General features: G+C 47.5%; 1 protein-coding gene across 4 annotated transcripts in view; it reads left to right on the top strand.

Annotated features, from left to right (window-relative positions):
• NLGN3 (neuroligin 3) overlaps positions 1-19945 on the top strand; it is a 105235-nt gene that overhangs the window by 30763 nt on the left and 54527 nt on the right. The window contains exon 1 of one of the 4 annotated variants that reach the window (XM_083159194.1): positions 9002-9142. The exons of the other annotated variants lie outside the window; for them this stretch is intronic. The gene's annotated coding sequence lies outside the window, so the exon portion shown is untranslated. Of the gene's footprint in view, positions 1-9001; positions 9143-19945 lie in introns of those variants that run through there. 4 annotated transcript variants of the gene reach the window in all.

The raw sequence follows: 19945 nt of genomic DNA, 5'->3' as shown, positions 1-19945 counted from the left end.
CAGATTTCCATCTGAGGTTCATTTGAAACCCAAATTTCCATATAATGTTCATCAGAAATCCAACGCGTTTCATCAGTTAGACTTCATCAGGGGTGTATAAAATCTCGACGTTGTACAGGTTGAGTATCCCCTATCCGAAATGCTCGGGACCGCGAGCATTTCGGATAGGGGAATTTTCCGGTTTTTGGAATATTTTTTTGTAGCCATACTTACCTGTCCCCTGATGGTGTCCGGTGGTCCCTCGGCGTCCGCGCAGTCCCCAGGCGTCCACAGCAGGCCTCCGGCATCTTCTCCTGGTCTCCAGCGGTCCCAGGAATGCATTGCGCGAGTGTGCGCGCGCACCGGTGACGTCACAATGCATTCCTGGGACCGCTGGAGACCCTGGAGAAGATGCCGGAGGCCTGCTGTGGACGCCCAGGGACTTGGTAAGTATGAAAAGACGGTTTTTGGAATAATTCGGATAAGGGATGTCCGGATACCGGATACTCAACCTGTACCAGGCAAAAACAGCAGAGTAAATACCCATACGCGTTTCGTCTAGACAGACTTCATCAGGGGAACAACTTTATGTTTTTAATTAGTAGCTGGTATTCAAAAAACGACGAAATGGGGAGAATATTGGACCACCATATTTATGGACATTATTTACCAAATATAGGCACCATTCCACAACTGGGTGTTATATTGTTGTAGGATGGTCCCCTAGCCCTCTGGGGACATTGTGATAAAGGCTGTCGACCTTCTGATATATATCAGGTTATATTGATTTTTGTATAGAGCGTGAGGTGGAATATTGGGATGTATGTATATATATATGCACTCGCACACAATAAGGTAGATGGAGGGGTGCCCTTATTATATATCCAGGAGTCCCTCAGTGGGACAAAGAGCACTCGCCAATATTGAAAAAAAACTTTATTTTTAGAAAAAATAGAGTTTAACATACCAAGGGTTTGCTGTGGGACCATAAATAAAGAAAAAGTTCCAACGTTTCGATCCCCACTGGGATCTTTGTCAAGGAATCCGTCAACAGCGATAAGGTCACCAAAAGAAAAGAGGACTGCTCCGGTTTAGGTCTGCTTGCCACAGCTTCCTGGTCTTTGTTATTCCCACCATTGCCCTTACTGTGTGGAGTTTGTATACACTACACGTGCTTGCATGGGTTTCCTCTGTATACTTTGGTCTCTGTAGGAACTGGTGTGAATGGTCAGATATTTCCTTTACAGCGTTGCGGAATATTTGTGCTCTATATAAATGACTGGTAATAGATAACTAAATATATTTGTATAGGGCTTAAAACATATATTAAAATATCATTAAATTTTGAGCATCCACAGAACTCTTCCTCTTTTTAAAGAATATTTGATTATATCTCTTTCATTTATTGAGTACAGTTATTAAATCCACTCATAATTGCCTATTTCTTAGTGTAAACAACCCCATTCCCTGTCCTAATTACTATCCTGGAGTCTCTCTACTTATCATGTGTTTTTCATTTTGTTTTGTTTATAATTTGGGGACCAAGGATTTATATGAAGACAGGATTTACCCTTTATCCTATGAGATAGTCTTTAAATAAACTTTCTTGTAACCCAAGTGCAGAACTATATATATATATATATATATATATATATATATATATATATATAGTTAGATTGGCTGTCTTTATCTATTCCCCAGCTCCCACTCTTTATATAATCTGCTCATGCCATTTTTTATGTAGATAAAATATTTATGCATTCTCTCATAGTTGTGAGCCATCTGCAAACATTAAAAAACTTTTTTGAGGCTTATGCTTAAGGCCTTATATCCACTGACGTTTGATTTGCATTTAGAATCGCAAGTTCATGTGGAAGTGAAAATGCATGTCACAAACACATTTGACGTGGTTATTTACTAGATTTTTTCCAAGAGAAAATAGCGGTCACTCCACTGACTTCAGTGCATTTAACTTTTATTAACTTTTGTAAAACAGAGATGCAACACACCTAAAAGTAAGTAAACTCTGAGTTTGTATGCTGACAGTGAAAACAATAGCTTCCCTTGTCAGCCTTACGTTATTCCTCACAAATTTTGCTAGCTGTCATGAGGGGAAAAATTCAAGTGCAGGAGGCATGCACCGGAAATGAGAGGCTTGGCCTCAGAGCTAGGGGGCGTGGTCTATGATTGCGGCACTTTCCATTTTCACCACGTGGGGGCATGTCCAATGCTCTGAACTGCTGGCTTTACCTTATCCCTCTCTCCTGGAGTATAGACACTCTGTGCAGCCTCCGCCTCTGGCGGTGCAGGCATGAGTAGATTCTGGGATTCAGCTAGATTCTACTACTACATGGCATCTGAACTGTGTTCCCAGTGGTTTCTGTACTATTCTTGCACAAATGATTTGCGAATTTCTGATGCAGGATTATAGAAATAAGGGTACTTGTTTCCTAGCATGGCCATAAGGCGTCTAATGCATTATTGAGATGAACCTTTTCTTTCAACTTAAACCTTGATTACCCCTAGAAGTAAATCACACGGACACATGACCTGAAATAACTCACACGGACACGTGACCTGAAATAACGACACGGACAACCACTGCATAAGTTTAAAAAGGTAAAGGGTATTTATTGTGGTATGACCCTATTGAAAGGGATGGCCTAGAGAGCGCTTGACGACCAGCCAGTCATAAACGTTAGCAATGGCGGCGACTACAACGCCCCAACTTGTAACTAGGGCGAGGAACCGCCCCCATTGAATTCAAAGCCAGCCTGCGCTGTGACTGTCTTGCCGCCCCTCCTAGGGCCTAATGAGGACAGTTCTAAAAGTGTCCTGCGTCCCCCCTCGGGGGCAGAACTCACCAGCCTTCCTGGCAGAGGGTGGCAATACCTCACAGTGACCACCTGTACTTCAAACTGGACTGCTGATCGAGAGCGCCCTCCCGCCAATTAATATTAAAATTGATGAGAGCCAAATTTGGGTGCCGGCCGGAAGGCCATGTGGTAGGTTAGCACAAGGGAGGGAGGGTGGGAATCCAGACTCAAGAGGAAGATGGATCATCTGACTACCTCTTATATACCTCCACCTAAGCTACCACCCCTTCTACACCTGATTGGCTACCCCATCTACACTGCACTTCTATGGGTAAGTGACACTCTGATTTCCATCTTTGTCATACCATCTCAAACTGCACCGACTCTTATATTCCCTCATGCCTAGGCAGCCCTCGCTCTCTCTAAGGCGTCTAATGCATTATTGAGATGAACCTTTTCTTTCAACTTAAACCTTGATTACCCCTAGAAGTAAATCACACGGACACATGACCTGAAATAACTCACACGAACACGTGACCTGAAATAACGACACGGACAACCACTGCATAAGTTTAAAAAGGTAAAGGGTATTTATTGTGGTATGACCCTATTGAAAGGGATGGCCTAGAGAGCGCTTGACGACCAGCCAGTCATAAACGTTAGCAATGGCGGCGACTACAACGCCCCAACTTGTAACTAGGGCGAGGAACCGCCCCCATTGAATTCAAAGCCAGCCTGCGCTGTGACTGTCTTGCCGCCCCTCCTAGGGCCTAATGAGGACAGTTCTAAAAGTGTCCTGCGTCCCCCCTCGGGGGCAGAACTCACCAGCCTTCCTGGCAGAGGGTGGCAATACCTCACAGTGACCACCTGTACTTCAAACTGGACTGCTGATCGAGAGCGCCCTCCCGCCACAGCTGGGTTCAAAAATTGCCACTTAAAGACAATTACTGTAGAACCCAAGCCCGCCAAACCAATCAATAACTAAGTCAACCAGAGTAACCCAAACCTAATCCCCTATCTGCAACGACTGAACAAGTCCTGAAGTAGAACGGCCATGCCTGATTCCGACAAATGTACACCATAACTTCTGTAGAAGGATGGGGTCTCGAGTGCTAAAGAGGGGTGTCTAACCGCTGTGCCTCCCATGGACGTGACCGCTTTGGAGACCGCAAAGTTGACCTTGCGTCTGATATTCTCTAATGACTTGGGGTTCCAGCAGCCCCTCCAGTTGAAACGAGGCATTATGTCGGACCAAACTACCCGCAATCCAGGCCAAAGGCCTACCAGAGTCTTAAGATCAGCATCGATCCTCAAAATAAGGCCTATGCTGGTTCCCCGGCCTAAGTCGTTACCTCCTAGGTGTATCACCAACACATCCGGGCGACCCCAGCGACGCTCTTTATCAGACAGTAATGGTAAAAGACCATTCCACCGGAGACCCCTGACACCGAACCAATGTACTGCCTTCGCCCCTAGCTCTGCCCGGGCCCTGACAGCTAACTGATGATTGGATGCCCAGAAAATGTATGAATGCCCGACGAACCAGACAGTGGCATGAGTCGTTGAAGGGGGGGAAGGGCTGAAAAAGAAAACCCTAACCGGTTAGCATTCAAACTTAAACTGTATAAATGCACAACGTAGGGTTAGACATATAATGCACAACATGGATTAGTACACTAGAATCCAAGTGAAGGGGAAAACCTTAAAAAACCTCCGGTGGACTTGAGGGGGGGAAGCCAATTGTAATCAGCCCACTATCGGAGGAAAAATTAAAAAATTCCCTTCACACCGTCGATTCCGTAACGCTGCCGTTACAAAACCGATTGTAAACATAGTTTTTGGATCCAGCGCCGAAGGCGCGTGCTAAACCTTATCTAGACGTATATAAGATTTATAAGCGGAGGACTTCCAGCGGCCGAGTTGCTGAATGGCATTCACTGGAAGGCCCTCCGCTGCTGCGTTGGTGGCCGCACCAATACGGAACGAATGCGTCCCGTAATCGGCGACCTCCAAACCCAACACAGCCACACAGCGCTTAAACACAGCAGTGCACAGTAAGTGCGTCACGGCCATGTATCAGCATGTGCGAGGAACTGAGCCGTAGCGGCAGGCCTCAAAGGCAGATATGCCGTGGCCAGCCGCACGGCGCAGATCCCCTTTCCCGCTGGGACTTAAGGGATGCCAGCGGCCTCTGCCCAACTGATCGGTCTCAGACCGGCGGAGCACACAAAGGACGAACCGTCCTGGAAGACCATGTCTTCGAACCGCACCTAAATCAGTGGCATTCTTGCTGGCCGCAACCAGCCCGCCGACCCTAAAGAACGCAAAAGAGAACGCCATCCGAAAGAGTGACATCTCTTCTGCGCTCTCCGCTACGCTCTGAACACAGGCTACAATTTCCACCGCGTCTACAGCTCGATGGACTTGCGGGAATCCGCTGTCATGGTCTGCACTCTCGCCCTCAAAGCCCTTGTTAGTGCAAAGGCTTTGGTGGGGTCCCGTTCTCCGCGTAACTTAGCACGGAATATATCTCGGCTAATGCCGCAGACATGGCAGATGGACAGGCCCGCGCCAAAATGCCCACGCCCGAAAACAGCAACGGTCATCGACCGACTTCCGCTGTTCCCCGGGGACTCCTAAAAAGGCCGCCCCGTCCTGCAGCGTGGCTGCATATGCCCTACTGGTGGAGGGGGCCAGGGATTGCAAGGTAATCCACCTATAATAAGTGAGCCCAAGGGGCGCAGCGATCGGTACCAACTCGCGAAACTTCGCAAAGTAGAACCGCGACAGGGCATCGGCGATGCCATGGTCGACCCCTGTAACGTGCTGCGCCATGAAATGTATGATGCCCTGCAAGCAGCGTAATACCAAATGTGTGAGCAGTGTCAGGGGTGAAAAAAGGTGCCCTGGTTGTTAGTGGTGCGTACCCCTCCTAGGTTACATCACCATAACCTCCCGTCTGGCTTGCCAACGTATGAGCCCACCAACCCACCGCTACAGTGATGGGAAAGACTATAATAGCACCAAATTAGCCATGAAACCCCTCCCAATCCATGATTGAGGCCATGTGGGTGCACGCCATTCGCCCTGAAAAAATGCCCCAGAACCCGAGGGCCCCCGGGGCCTGCGTAAATAACTGAAGCCTGGCCATAGGCGAAGGCTCTGCGGTCTAAAGACACTCCTCATTAAAGTCCACCAGAAGTGGAGACCAGCCGACCAGGTCGTAGCGTATCTCCCGGGACAGCCTACATGTAAGGGGAGCCTTAGTCCCCGCTGTAGCCCCTACCAGCTTGTGGCAAAACACCGCCCCGGGGGGGCGGCCCAGCACTCAAAATTAAGGGACCCCCAGTAATGACTGGACCTGCCTTAGATTGGCCTTCTTCTTGGCCCGACAGCCCTGTATAAGGACCTGAAACCTGCAGGCTCGGTCAGCCGGCAGGCTACAGCCGCCGGCCGCAGTGCCAATCTCTAAGCATGGCCAGATGTGATGCATGTTGGGCCCTAGGTCCTGGCGTAGGCCACCGATACCCCTAAGTTAGGGTGTCACGGAAGGGGGCAGAAAGCGGACTCCATGCCCAACTTGGCCATGAGTGCACAGTGCCCAACTTATAGACTAGCCAGGGTATTTTATCAAACAGCTGATAACGCACTTGCACGCCTGCTCAGTAATAGCATCTTTAATGGATGCCCAGCGAGGGCAAGCGGGTGCTGGATTAACCGGTATTTACCCAGAGCCTTCTTGGGTACTACTCCCAAGGGCGAAAAACACATGTTGGGCTAATGGTACGGCAGTGGTGACTAGCCCCCCAATTCCAGGAAACGCGGCGAAGACGGCATTGACGCCTCTATCGCCCCTTGGAATCCTTGACGGCAAAGCACTGGCCTTTTGCGGCTGGCTTTGTACCCTGCTTGCCAGGGGAAAAAATGGCTTCTTGGGATGGCACTCAGAAGTAGCATGGCCTTTACCCATGACCTGCAATCATATCCTGACGCGCTTAAGGCACACGGGCGTAGCCCGTGTGTGGCGTGGGTCAGACAAACTTTCTCGTCCTAATCCCTCCGAGCCGTACCCTTGTAAGCGAGAAAAACCCATGCCCAAGGAAAATGCATCGCCTAACGCTGTTGCGCTCCTTGAGTCTAGGATTAAAATAGCCAGATGGAATATAAGGAACTGCTTAAGCTAGGGTGAAAACTCTGATATGAGTTTTCACCGACACCGGCCGATGTCTTGGCCTTGTCGAAATCAGTTACATGTTGCTAGCAACGTGAAACATGCACAAACTCCCCCTTGGCTATTTTTGCCCTTTGTGCCCATATGAGACCCCTGGCCCTGCAGTGTCGCTGCGATGGACCATGTCAGAAGAAAGCTGGGACTCAGCGAAGGATTTAGTCCTGCTAGCCCGCTAACCCCTTCCCCTGCTTGCTGTGCAACTGCACGCGCTAAGCTTGGCAAACCTGTGGGGGCGTCTAATGGTTCCTGACTCCTCGCAGCCGGCATAGGAATGGCCCGGAAAAGACTCAGAGGTATCATAACCATCATGCTCACCATCACCCGGAAAGTCGACAGTCTCCCGAGGCCTGGCCTCATGCGACGCCCCTGCTGCAGCTGCCTGGAGAAGCGATCGCCGTTGTTGCCTGTTCGCCTGTCGACCACACTTCGGCGCCTGCCGTAATGTTCTCCCCAGAATGATGATCCACTTCCGCGGCTGCCCTCCTGGCAACCGATGAGCCCTTGGAAGAAGCATGCAAAGCGGTTAGAGACTCACTCATAACTCACGCACAACCAACCCCACCCTGAAAGAAGTGGGGGCAAAGCCACCTGCCATGGGTATGACAGTCCGGGGCCATTCGGACGGGGTAGGGCCATGCCGGAGGCATGTGGTGCCGTAAGCTAGGGGGAACACTCGTGGGAACCGGGCCCGAAACCGTGTAATAACCCGGATGAGGTTACATGTAAGGGCCCTCCGCCTTCTGGCGGTGCCTCAGATGCCCCCCCCAGCCCTGATGGGGGGAATGTGGAATTTGATGGTGGGTACCCCTGCCGTAGAAATATTGGCACTGCCTTGGCCGGGTACAAAAAACCCCAACGGGGGAATACAGCTGCCCCTACTGTACGTGCAATGATGCAAGGCACCAGCAGGGGGCGCAGCGCCCCTCTGCAGGTATGAAACAGCCGCCGCCTGGGATCCAGGAACCCTGGTAGCGGGGCGTCCCAGATCCCCTTGCTGTGCAGCCCAGGCCCCGATTGTGGTGCCCCCTAAGGGCTTATGAATACCGTGGGGGGGGGGGGGGCGCCATGGGGATGCGTTTGCTGGGGCTGTATTAGAGCTGGGTAAAACGGATATTAAGCTGAGCCGGGATCAGACGGATTTCCCGGTGAAAAGATACAGATCTTTTAGACGGATCCTCAGCTCGCTTTAAAAAACAAAGGGGGATATACATGACCGAGTAAAAACACTGATCGATGGCTGGGTGCAGCATCACCATCGATGGCAACCATCGATGGCGTCTGCACCGATGGCCATCCCTGGCAGCCGCAGCTGATCCCTCCATCACTTTAGTCACAGCACTGTACTCAAGTTTTTAGATCCAGTACGTCTCAGCTGCCACAGGTGGCAGCACTGAGACCAGGAGAATGAACTCTAAGCTGAGCCGGCTCATTATGTGGCTCTCGCGAGCCGCTGAATCGGATCCGTATATGGGAGCCGGGTCAGCGCGAGGTCCCGACTTTGTACAGTATGACGACCCGCAGCCGCCGCCGGGTCCTGTGCACTTGCGGCGGGGCTGGGGAGAGGGATGGGACGCTGCCAGAGAGCCGGGCGGGGGAGAGGGGACCTGCAGCAGCGCCACCATGTGCGCTGCCCGCCCCCCCGCCCGGAGGAGGACGCTTGTTGTGGAAAGTAGCGCGGTGAGCGCAGCGGGTGAGAGGGGACCTGCAGCGGCGCCACCATGTGCGCTGCCCGCCCCCCCGCCCGGAGGATGACATATGCCGCCGGCGGAGGAAAGCCGCCAGCGGCGCTAAGCTGCCTGGAGGGTGAGCCCTGAGCAGGCAAGGGGGGATTAGTTGTAGATCCCGCCTGCCTGCCGCCACCACCATATTCCGCAGCAGCCGGGGGATGGGGGGGGTTGTATAATGGCGCAGCAGAGGGGCAATGAACCGGGAAGGGTGATATGTATGGATCCCCCACTGCTGCACTTATCTCTTTCAGGCTGTTCAACGTGATCCTCCCAGCAAATCCAGACTCAAGAGGAAGATGGATCATCTGACTACCTCTTATATACCTCCACCTAAGCTACCACCCCTTCTACACCTGATTGGCTACCCCATCTACACTGCACTTCTATGGGTAAGTGACACTCTGATTTCCATCTTTGTCATACCATCTCAAACTGCACCGACTCTTATATTCCCTCATGCCTAGGCAGCCCTCGCTCTCTCCAATCGTGGGCATCGTGTACCTTTAAGTTAAGGTACACGATGCCCACGATGGACCCAATTTCCTTTGAAATCAGGTCTATGCCCCCTATCGATGCCCCCGATTTTGCTATAGGCTTCAATGTTAAAATAATTTTTAACATTGAAATCGGGAGCATCGCGTCGGTCTCTGCTGGATAGTAGGGGAATGAAAAGGTCGGAGGACGCGCACCGCCGCCCCTCGCGGGCTCGCTGCGCTCGCCATGCTTCGGGTTGGCGTCAATCGTGGGGTGGGGTTCACGGGGTTAAATTTGGGGGTCTAGGGAATATTTTACATTGAATCCAATGTAAAATCGGGTCCCAGGGACCCTATTCACATTTGGTTCAATTAATAAATCAGGTCGGTCGCATCGCATGCGACCAAATCGCATGCGATGCGACCAACGCGATTTTTCCGACACGACCGGGCCGTGCTAGGAAACAAGTACCAAAATGTTTTTCTAATGGACAACTTTACATGGCTCTTTTGCGTGTCACCCAAAACAAAATCTTTTTGTATTTATGTCAAGAGCTAAAATAACTAAGGTCTTCTTCAAGGGAATCTTATAAGACCTCTTTTTGCCGTACATTTAACATTGCTCCCATGCAAAGGTGAGGCGGTTGCTAGTGGAAATGTATGAGGTCTTAGCTCCATTTTGGAAATTTTCTCCAAGTTACATGCCTAGGCACCCAGGGGTGCTTCCAGACACTTGCAAGGGTGCCTTGGGTTGGTGGTCCAGAACCAAGTGAAAATATTTTTAGTTAATGTTATAGGCAAAACTAGTGCTGGTGGCCACCAATCATACAATGGCCCTTATTCAGATCTGATTGCAGTACAAATTTGTTTGGAAAATGGGCAAAACCATGTGCACTGCAGGTGGGGCAGGTGTAACATGTGCAGAGAGAGTTAAATTTGTGTATTGTGTGTACTGCAATCAGATCTGAATAAAGGCCAACATTTGGTCAATCAGAAGCAATTTATGTCCTCACCACATAACTGAACCTAAGGATCACATATAAACACAGTTTACTTAATATTTGTTTCTGAATTTCTCAGTAAGAAATGTTTGGCTGTGTGGGTGCCTTGAAAATTCTGATGCTTTAGGGGTGCTGTAGTTCAAAAAAGTAACTGCCCTAAGGGAGAGGTTACATTGGGCCAAATGTATTAAGCCTTAGCAAGTGATAAAGTGGAGGGTGATAAACAACAAGCCAATCAGCTCCTACCTGTCATTTTTCAACCCCAGCCTGTACATGACAGTTAGGAGCTGATTGGCTAGCTGCTTATCACTCTCCATTTTATCACTTTTTGAAGCTTGATACATCTGGTCCAAAGAGTGATAAAGGATAAGCCAATCGGCTACTAACTGTCATTTCTCAAACACAGTCTTTAATTTTGCAGTTAGGAGCCGATTGACAGGTCCTTTAGCTCTCTATCACTTTCCGCTTTTTCACTTGTTAAGGCTTAATACATTTGGCCCATTATTTCTTAAGATAAACATGTCAACTATTGGAAATTAAGCAAATTGCTTTTGTGGGTAATCCTCATATCCATATCCTCTTATGCCCAGAATAATTTCAAAGACAGTCTAGTGACGTCAGACCTCCCCAAGTATAAGGTTTATATTACAGTAGTGACATCAATACTAGGCTAGAGGAGGAGAACAGTGTTCTGGGTGATTAGGGCGAGGGACGTGTTGCTGGTTTGTACATGCAGCATGGAGTTGGTCGGGGCAGGCAGCTCATTTACATAAATATTGCGCAGGCAAGGCTGGGTTTATTAGGGCAGCTCCCAGTGCTTCTCTAACATTGGTGGGTATATAAAAAAATAACAGGTGAGCTGCAGTATGACAGGGATGGTTGTCTCAGGGTAATTTTACCTGTTTTCCAAGCACCTATTTTGCAAAAAGTGACTTTGTGTGTCTGCTATACAGACATAACCGGTTTCCATTGCCCCAGCCCACATATATAATAATAATTTTATTGATATAGCTCTCTTTCTCCAATAGGACTCAAGGCGCTTGAGCACTGACACTTCTGAGATTAGTGTGTGCTCTCTGCAGCATGTTACCCTGGTATTTTTCTCCTGCAGTGTAACGGCTGATGTGCTGTCTTGCTGTTTCATGACGGTTCTTGCATCCATGTTATCTGCCTGTTGATGCAGAGCGTGGCACCTGCATTCAGCCCTTCTGCCTGACCCTGTTGCTGCAGGGAATGTGTCAGGCAGGAAAGCGTTACTGAAAAGTTGGGGGAGGGTAGCGGGGCTGAATGGAAGCGCGCGACAGGCTGCAGTTTCCTTAGCAACGGCGTGAATGAGTGAACATGAAAATGAGCCGCAGACCCTCACTGCAGGAGAGAAGAGGTGGGGAGAGAGAGGGTGCTCCTGTGTTAGAAGGGGGAGGGGACAACATAGAAGCTCTTGTCTGTAGAGGTGGTGGTTGCGGTGGGGAGGGATGTGTTCCATATTTTCAATATTTCTGCACCTATACATCACTATGTCTGATTCCTTTTTCTATTTCTCTCCTTGTGCACCAGTGCCCTTATTGCAGTTCTGTACATCTATTCAGAAATACACTGTCCTTGTGGATCTATCCATAGGTTCCCCTTGTCTCTACATCATTAGTATATGTTGACATAATAATTCCTGATGCTGTAACATATCTACGCTATCTCTAACACAAATAAAGTAGAACTTTCTGTTATCTGCTTATTATCTTATTGAATATTTCCAAATTCTCTGTATCCCGCTCATCTACTGTCTCACCTCTCTCCCATTTATCCCTGTTAGCCTGTTTTCATCTTTTCACCTAATGTGTTCCCCATTCCTATCCTTTTGTCATTGCTTCGTATGTACTTGCATCTGTTTTATCCTCTAGCTTCCTTTTCTTCATTCTTGCCTTGAGTTACGCTTACCTCACACACCTCTCCGCCTACCTGTATCCAGCCCTCCTTCCTGTTCCTATTCACTCTCCCTCTATTCTCCTCTTTGTTGCTGAAGCACATCCTTTCCTCCATATGTCACCCCCTCGTTGCTTTATTCTGCTAGTACCAGTCTCTCTGGATTGCTCCCACTCTTACCTTCTCCTTGCTATGGCTTCATTTGTGTCTAACCTACTCATTTCCTTCAATTATTGTCCCTGTATATTGTCACTTTCCTTCCAGTTCCTTTCCCTGTATTTCTTCCTCTTTATTTTCCCCATCCTCTCATACTGGGTTCTCTTTCTTTCACCCTTGGTTTTCTATTTCTACCTATTTTTGTACTGTTTTCTTCCTGAGTTTCTAGTCTCTCCACCTTGGCATTTCTCAGTGTTCTGTGTGTCCTGTTCCCCTCTCTCCTTGCCTGTGTCTCCATGCCCTCCCTTTCTGTGTCTCGCTCAGCATCCATTTACATTCTGCGCTTGTGTCTCTTCTGTCACTGTCTTAAAGTGGCAAAGCTGTAAACCCTGGAGGAGGGGGATTGTTTGCTGCATAGCTATATTGATGGGTGTAAAGACGTGACTTAATTAAGGGAAAAAAAAATAAAAAAAATCTTGCAGGCATCAGATCTGATTAAAAAAAACAAATAAATAAATAAAACACATCCGGCAGATGTCACCTCTTTAAAATGTCACTTTGGCTGCAGGATAAAAATTACTGTATGGCAAATAGGGGACTGCATGCAGAAAGGACAAATTAAAATGGAATGCCACTAAACTGAATAGTTCCCAGAATATTATAAATGAATCAGGACAATAATATGCAACCTGCGGGGGAGAAAGAGATGGAGCATCGTTCCTGAGCATTTTGCTGTCTCCTTTATACTGTGTGCCATATTCAGTGAAGCATGCTGGGAGTTTCACCATGTGCAGCCCAGGATTCAGGCAGATGTAGACGCTCAGAGTTTGCATCTTTTGGGGCGGGGAGGGGGTATCACAGCAAGAAGCATTGAACAACACAACTATATTTTTTGGTTAGATAAATATAAACAGAATACAGAGGTGGAACATTTATATTTTCCAACGATAATAAAATAAGCAAGCAGTAAGGTCCAACAGTAGGAAAAGCCAGTAGAATGCATGGTTGTAAGGGAATAAGTATTAATAGTAGGGAGTGGTTATATTGGCAGTTTATAGGTAAGGGCCAGGTTGTACCTTAAATACTGTGTACACATGTGGCAAGAATGGATAAAATGTTATAGCTTGTAAGCTGCAGGCAGCAGCACGACTTCTGGGCTGTAGCAGCAATAATTTTAAAATGCAATAATACCAAAGTGTTTTTCTTTTGTTTTAAATTATTGATACATTAAATATAATGACTAAATGGCAGAGATCACACTTGTACATGCATGGGGGGTGCCAGGGGTGCACATGCACCTCCTAATGACCCCCCGCAAGATTGCCAACATTTCCGTCATTATTTATTTACCCCTGATGCGGAAGTTGCTCGGAGGTGTGGTGAAGGGATGTTGGGGATGTTGCGTGCAGGGGGGAGGTGGGGATTGGATCTCCGTTGTGGATCCACAGCACTGCTCCCCGAGTCCAGTTACAGACATCAGCCACCGGCGAAGTGCGAGCTGTGACGGCTGACTATTATGCTGTATGTGATTGTGCAGCCTGCGCCGGACCTGCGCAGGCTGCAGTAAAGAGACCAGAGCCAGTCGTCCACCACAGCAAACCTCACCCCATCCTGCCCGGCTCCCACAATGTGCCTATCACAAATATAAAGGAGGGGAAGTGGGATATGAGGAGGAGAACAGGGAGGGAGATATGGAATGTGTCCATCCAGTCCCAGTGGGCCCAGTCCTCTGCCCCATTTATACAGTGTTTACACTGTGTAATGGGCATCATGTGTGTCAAAGAATGTGTAATGGGCATCACAGTGTGTGGCATAATATATAATAGGCATCACAGTGTGTGGTAAAATATGTAATGAGCATCACAGTGTAAGGCATAATGGGCATCACGGTGTGAGGCATAATGTGTAATGGGCTTCACAGTGTTAAGCGTAATGTGTAATTGGCATCATGGTGTGAAGCGTAATGGGCATGACGATGTGAGGCATAATGTGTAAGGGGCATCACAGTGTGTGGCGTAATGGGCATCAAAGTGTGAGGCGCAATGTGTAATGGGCATCATAGTGTGAGGCACAACGGTTAATGGTCATCACGGTGTGTGGCGTAATGGGTATTATGGTGTGTGGCGCAATGTGTAATGGGCATTACAGTGTGTGGCCTGTAATTGGCATTACAGTGTTTGGTATAACATGTGTTGGACATTACAGTGTGTGGCATAACATGTATTTTTGGCGCGCGCCTTCTCCGTGCATTGTCCCCGTGGACCCTATTTAAGAAAAATTTGTAAAGCCCTGGCATAATGTGTAATGGGCATTATGGTGTGTGCAATTATGTGGCATGGGCATTAGGGTGTGTGGCATTATGTAATGGGCATTATGTTGTGTGGCATAATGTGTAATGGGCATTACTGTGTGTGGCATTATGTGTGATGGGCATTATGGTGTGTGGCATTATGTGTAATGGGCATTATTGTACATTTTTGCAGTGCTTTCGGCACGCACTGTCCCTGTTTCTAGTGTGTGTGTGTGTGTGTGTATGTGTGTGGGGGGGGTGATTCATAAAAAAGTCACCTATTTACAGTAGTTTGCATTAATGCCCAGTAGGTGGTAATGGACACGCCCAGTAGGTGGTGATGGACAAGCTCAGTAGGCAGAGATAGACGCCACTCCAATGGTGCACCCCCAAAGAAAATGGGCTGCGCATGCCTATGTGTGCATGCAACTGCTAGGCTATAACATTTGGGTTCATATTTTGAAAAATATGTATAAAATAGTAAAAAGGAAAGCTAAATTGTTCATAGGCTAAATAATAAAACTTATCAGGAAACACATGAAGTGTTCAGTATGTTCAGCAAATAGCCCGTTTACACCAAAATCCCAGATCCGAAACAGTATTTGGAACATGGTTCCAAGCCACGTCGTATCCAGGATTTTGGTCCATTTACACTGTGATGCCGACCCACAGTGTAAACGGGGGCGGCGCTTGGAGATGACATCAAAGGTAAACTGCTGGGCTTCCCCCAGCCTACGTGCACTGCCCCAGCACCCATCCGCAAGGTGAATGGATGCCCAACACAGGCATCCATTTAACTATTTTTGCCAATTTTACACTGAGACTCTATGTGAGGTGTAGTCGGAGGGATACCGGGTTAACATTTGACCCCTTTTACTCCTACAGACAAGCCTTGTTAAAAGTGTTTATTTCTGTGTGTTGTGTGAATAAATTGGAAACTTTTTACGCTATAAGCATAAACGCTTTCTATTCATATATCTGAGGAATACTGGAGGAGCCTAGAAGTTTTTGACATTTGTGACCCCCTCACTATGTGATTGAACTTGGCCTAAGTGAGGCCAATAAAAGGGTACGGAGGCAGAATTTACCACCTAATCACATATAATTTTGAGGTTAACATTGTGGACTAAATTAAGGAAAATCAACGTTGAAGCACCCTATCAGGATATTTAGGATATCTGTTCATCTAAATGCGGGTCCTACTGTTTGATTTTGATTTACCATCTAGTGTTCACTTCACCGGGCAGGGCACTTTTTTCAATCGGGAGGGCACATTTTATATTAGAATTTACATTAGAAATAAAAGAAAAAAATCTATACTTTATGAAAAATTGCACATTACACATTGTCGTACTATGCTCATTAGATATTCTGTCTTAATGACAATTACACATTATGACACACACTGTAATGCCTCTTACACATTATACCACACACCATAATGCCCTTTAAACATGATAGCATACACCGTTCTACACCGTACTACACATTACACATCAGCAGAGATGTATGTTAATGTAGTTTGGTTTATGAACTTGTGTGTAAATAAAAGTATTTTGTATTGAATACAGTAGAATACAGGAAACCAATGAAGAGACTGACAGAGTAGCTTTGCAGACAATAAACGTTTGGCTAGGAGGATTAGCCTCGCAGCTGCATTCATGATGGATTGTAGTGGTGACAGTCTGCATTGGGGAAGGCCAATGCGGGAGATGATGAGAACATGGATTACAGTTTGGATTTTGAGACAGATTAAATGTGGGGAACAAAGGAAAGTTGAGAGTCAAGGATGACACCTAGGCAGCCAACTTGAGTGGTAGGAGTGATTGTCATATTCTCAACAGTGATAGAGATATCTGGTTGGTAACTACTATTTATTGGTAGAAATATAATTCATTGTGTTTTTTAAATATTCAGTTTGAGGTGGCAAGATCCAAGATGAAACAGCATAAAGGCATTCAGAGACACGGTCCAGGGAGGACATGTAGAGTTGAGCATTATCCTCATACAGATGATACTGAAATCCAAAAGAGCTGATTAGTTTGCCAAGAGATGATGTATAGATTGAGAAAAGCAGAGGACCTAAGGCTGAACCCTGAGGTACTCCAACTGATAGAGGTAGTGAAGAGAAGGTAGAAGCAGATAAACAAACACTGAAGGAGCAGTTAGATAGGTAGGATGAAAACCAAGAAAGGGCTGTGTCTTTAAGACACTAGTAGTACAACAGAAAGGTTAGATATATAACAAGCGCTTTTAGTCTGGTTGCAGCTGGTAGAACCCCAGAGATCATCAACCTCTGTATAGAACTTGCACAAGAAAAAATTGGGAGTAACCACCGCGGGGTCGAAACTTGCTTGTGTTCTCAGGAGATCAGGTGGTGTAATTAACGAACAATTGAATCCACACTGACTTCATATATACTGCCTAATACTTAGATATACTGCCTAAGAGTAACTTCATTGAGGCTTAAAAAGAAACTGCTACAATGGGCGGTATTCAATGTGAATACCAGCGAGGTGCAGCGAATCCTGTTTAGGATTCGCTGCACATTCGCCACGTTCCGGAGCCTCGCCGGCTCCGGTATTCAACGTGTCAGGGGCTCGCTGCCCCTGACCGGCGAATATGAGCTCCTGCGGTGAACGCCGCAGGGAGCCTGAGGACGGTGGCAGGCAGAGAGATGGAAGTCTCTCTGCCTGCCCCAGAACGTTTGTTGGGGGGAGGTGGGCTCCCCGGGTGCCAGGCAGCACAGGCTGCCCCCCGGGGGTGCCAGCAGGGGACCGCGTATATTCACTACACCCGATCGTAACGATCGGGTGCAGTGAATATATGAATATGTAATGAGCGGCTCGGCTCCGGCGCCCCCTGCTGGCTGCTGTGTAAAAAAAATAAAAATAAAAAAATATTTTTTTTAAATTAAATATATATTCATGTGCTTACAGCACATGAATAAAAATAGCATGCCCCTCCTCAGAATAAAATTCCTAAATTTTTGACACCAAATGTAAAAAACAAAACACTTTATTTTAAAAGTTCACATTCCACTTCTCCATAAAAAGATAGCGATTGCTACTCGGTGAATCATGGCGAAAAAAACCTTCAAATGTATTCGCCATGTGGTCATTGAATAGGGTGATTCACCGTTGTAGTCAAAAATTCGCCAAACAGCACAAATTCGCCATAAAAACCTGGCGAATCAGCCTCATTGAATACCGCCCATTATGTGAACTCGAGAGAGAAATATGAAGTAAGTGTGGTTTCAAATGTTCGTTAATTACACCACCTGCTCTCCTGAGAACACAAGCAAGTTTCCACCCTGCACTGGTTACTCCTAATTTTTTCTTGTGTCTTTAAGACCTAGGGATTGTAGTGTTTGTATGAGAAGAATATGGTCAACAGTGTCAAAACCAGCAGAGAGATCTAGAAGTATAATTACAGTAGTGAGTTGTAATGGCCTTTAGACATAGCAGTGACCAGATCATTCACAACTTTAGTCATTGTTATCTCTGTGGAGTGTTGGGAATGAAAGCCTGACTGAAGTGGGTCTAAAAGGGTGTGAGAGTTAAGAAATTGTGTGAGGTTGGGAATGCCTGGCATACAGAATTTTTTGTTATTAATTATTGAGCATCCCTGAAGGGCTTTGCATACATCAGGGTTGCCGACCCTCCCGGAATTTCCGGGAGTCTCCCGAAAATCGGGACCCCCTCCCGGCCCCCCGGAAGGGTGGGCAACCCTCCCGGATTCAGGGGGGACCCCCGCTGTCCCCCGGATCGCGGCATTAAAATGTAGCAATCCTCGGGTCTCAGAGGAGGGGGCGGAGCTAAAACGGCACAATCGCATCATTTTAGCCCCGCCCCCTCCACCGAGATACGTGAATGTCACTCGTAAGCCCCGCCCCCTGAGCAGCTGCTGACACTCTCCTCTCCGGGCTTCTCCCGAAAATCGGGACCCCGCTTCTCCCGGAGAGGAGAAGCGGGGTCCCGAAAAATCGCTTCTCCCGGAGAGGAGAATCTTAAAGTCGGCAACCCTGGCATACATTGATTAATAACCATATTAATAACATATGTATAACGACTGGTGTTTGTTAAAGCACAGGTTGCAGACTGCAACATTAGTCTATGTGGCTCTGATTTGGCTCAATGTATTTTTACACATTAAAAGTACAATATTTTTTTTTTTGATTTCCTGGTTCTGTATCACATAACTGATAGCCTTGGGACACTAGGATGCATAGACAGCAGCTCCCAGAGCTCTGGCCCCTTTTACATTAAGTTTTTGACCCAGGTTAACTCAGATTGCAGCTCAGGGTTAAAAGGGTTAACCTAGGTCTTGTGACCGGGGATTCCAACCTAGGTAGCTTGCAGGGTTGTTCTGGGTAATGACCCATGTTAGGTGGCAGTATGAACCACAGCATTGGGACATATTATATTGGCACTGCACCTCTACATACCTCCTAACTTTGGAGGAGTCGGAAGCGGGACGTAGCTGCTGCGCGCCGCAGGCGCGCTGGAAATTTGGGGGCATGGCCTATACTCGCGGCTCTCCCGCGAGGCCACACCCCCATTTTACCGCTATGGGGGTATGACCCAGAGGCTCTGTGAGCCTCTAGCCATGCCCCCAGCCCCCTGGCTACGGGAATAGACGCTGTGCACATGCGCACAGCGTTTATTCCCCGCTGCTTAGCAGCCGACAGGGGGGACTCCCAACACTGCCGGCCGCAGGAGGGACAACAGGACAGGCCTTGATAATCGGGACTGTCCCGCTGAAATCGGGACTGTTGGGAGGAATGCCTCTACAGTATGCAATATGAACAGCCCCAATGTGGTAATAACCAGGTCGGTGCCACAGTGTAATGGTGTGTACACACAGTGAGATTCGGTATGAGATTTTGACTGTATAGTCAAAATCGTATCGGGATCGCATGCAGATTGCACAGGTTTTTTAACCTTGCGATCCCGATGCACGCTCCCGCACAGCACAAATCGAAGCCAGAAGAAAATGTGAGATTTAGGGGGTTATTTTGGTTCACTCTTTCTGACAAAATCCTTCTTAGATGGACAAAACCATGTGCACTGCAGGGGGGGCATATGTAAAATGTGCAGAGATAATTAGATTTGGGTAAGTTATTTTGTTTCTGTGTAGGAAAAATACAGACTGCTTTATTTTTACACTGCAATATAGATCTCACTTTGAAGTAAAACCCCACCCAAATCTAATTCTCTCTACACAAGTAACATCTGCTCCACCTGCAGTGCACATCATTTTGTCCATCTAAAAAGGATTTTGTCAGAAAGAGTGAACCAAAGTAACCCCCTATGTGCAAGACAAGTCAATAGGTTAAAGCATGGGTCTTCAAAC

Source organism: Crinia signifera, chromosome 9 (genome assembly GCF_055691185.1).
Source record: "Crinia signifera chromosome 9, ASM5569118v1, whole genome shotgun sequence".
In the NCBI taxonomy this organism is placed as follows: Eukaryota; Metazoa; Chordata; class Amphibia; order Anura; family Myobatrachidae; genus Crinia; species Crinia signifera.
Note: the sequence above shows the minus strand (reverse complement) of the source record. Positions and strands in the feature narration are given on the sequence as shown.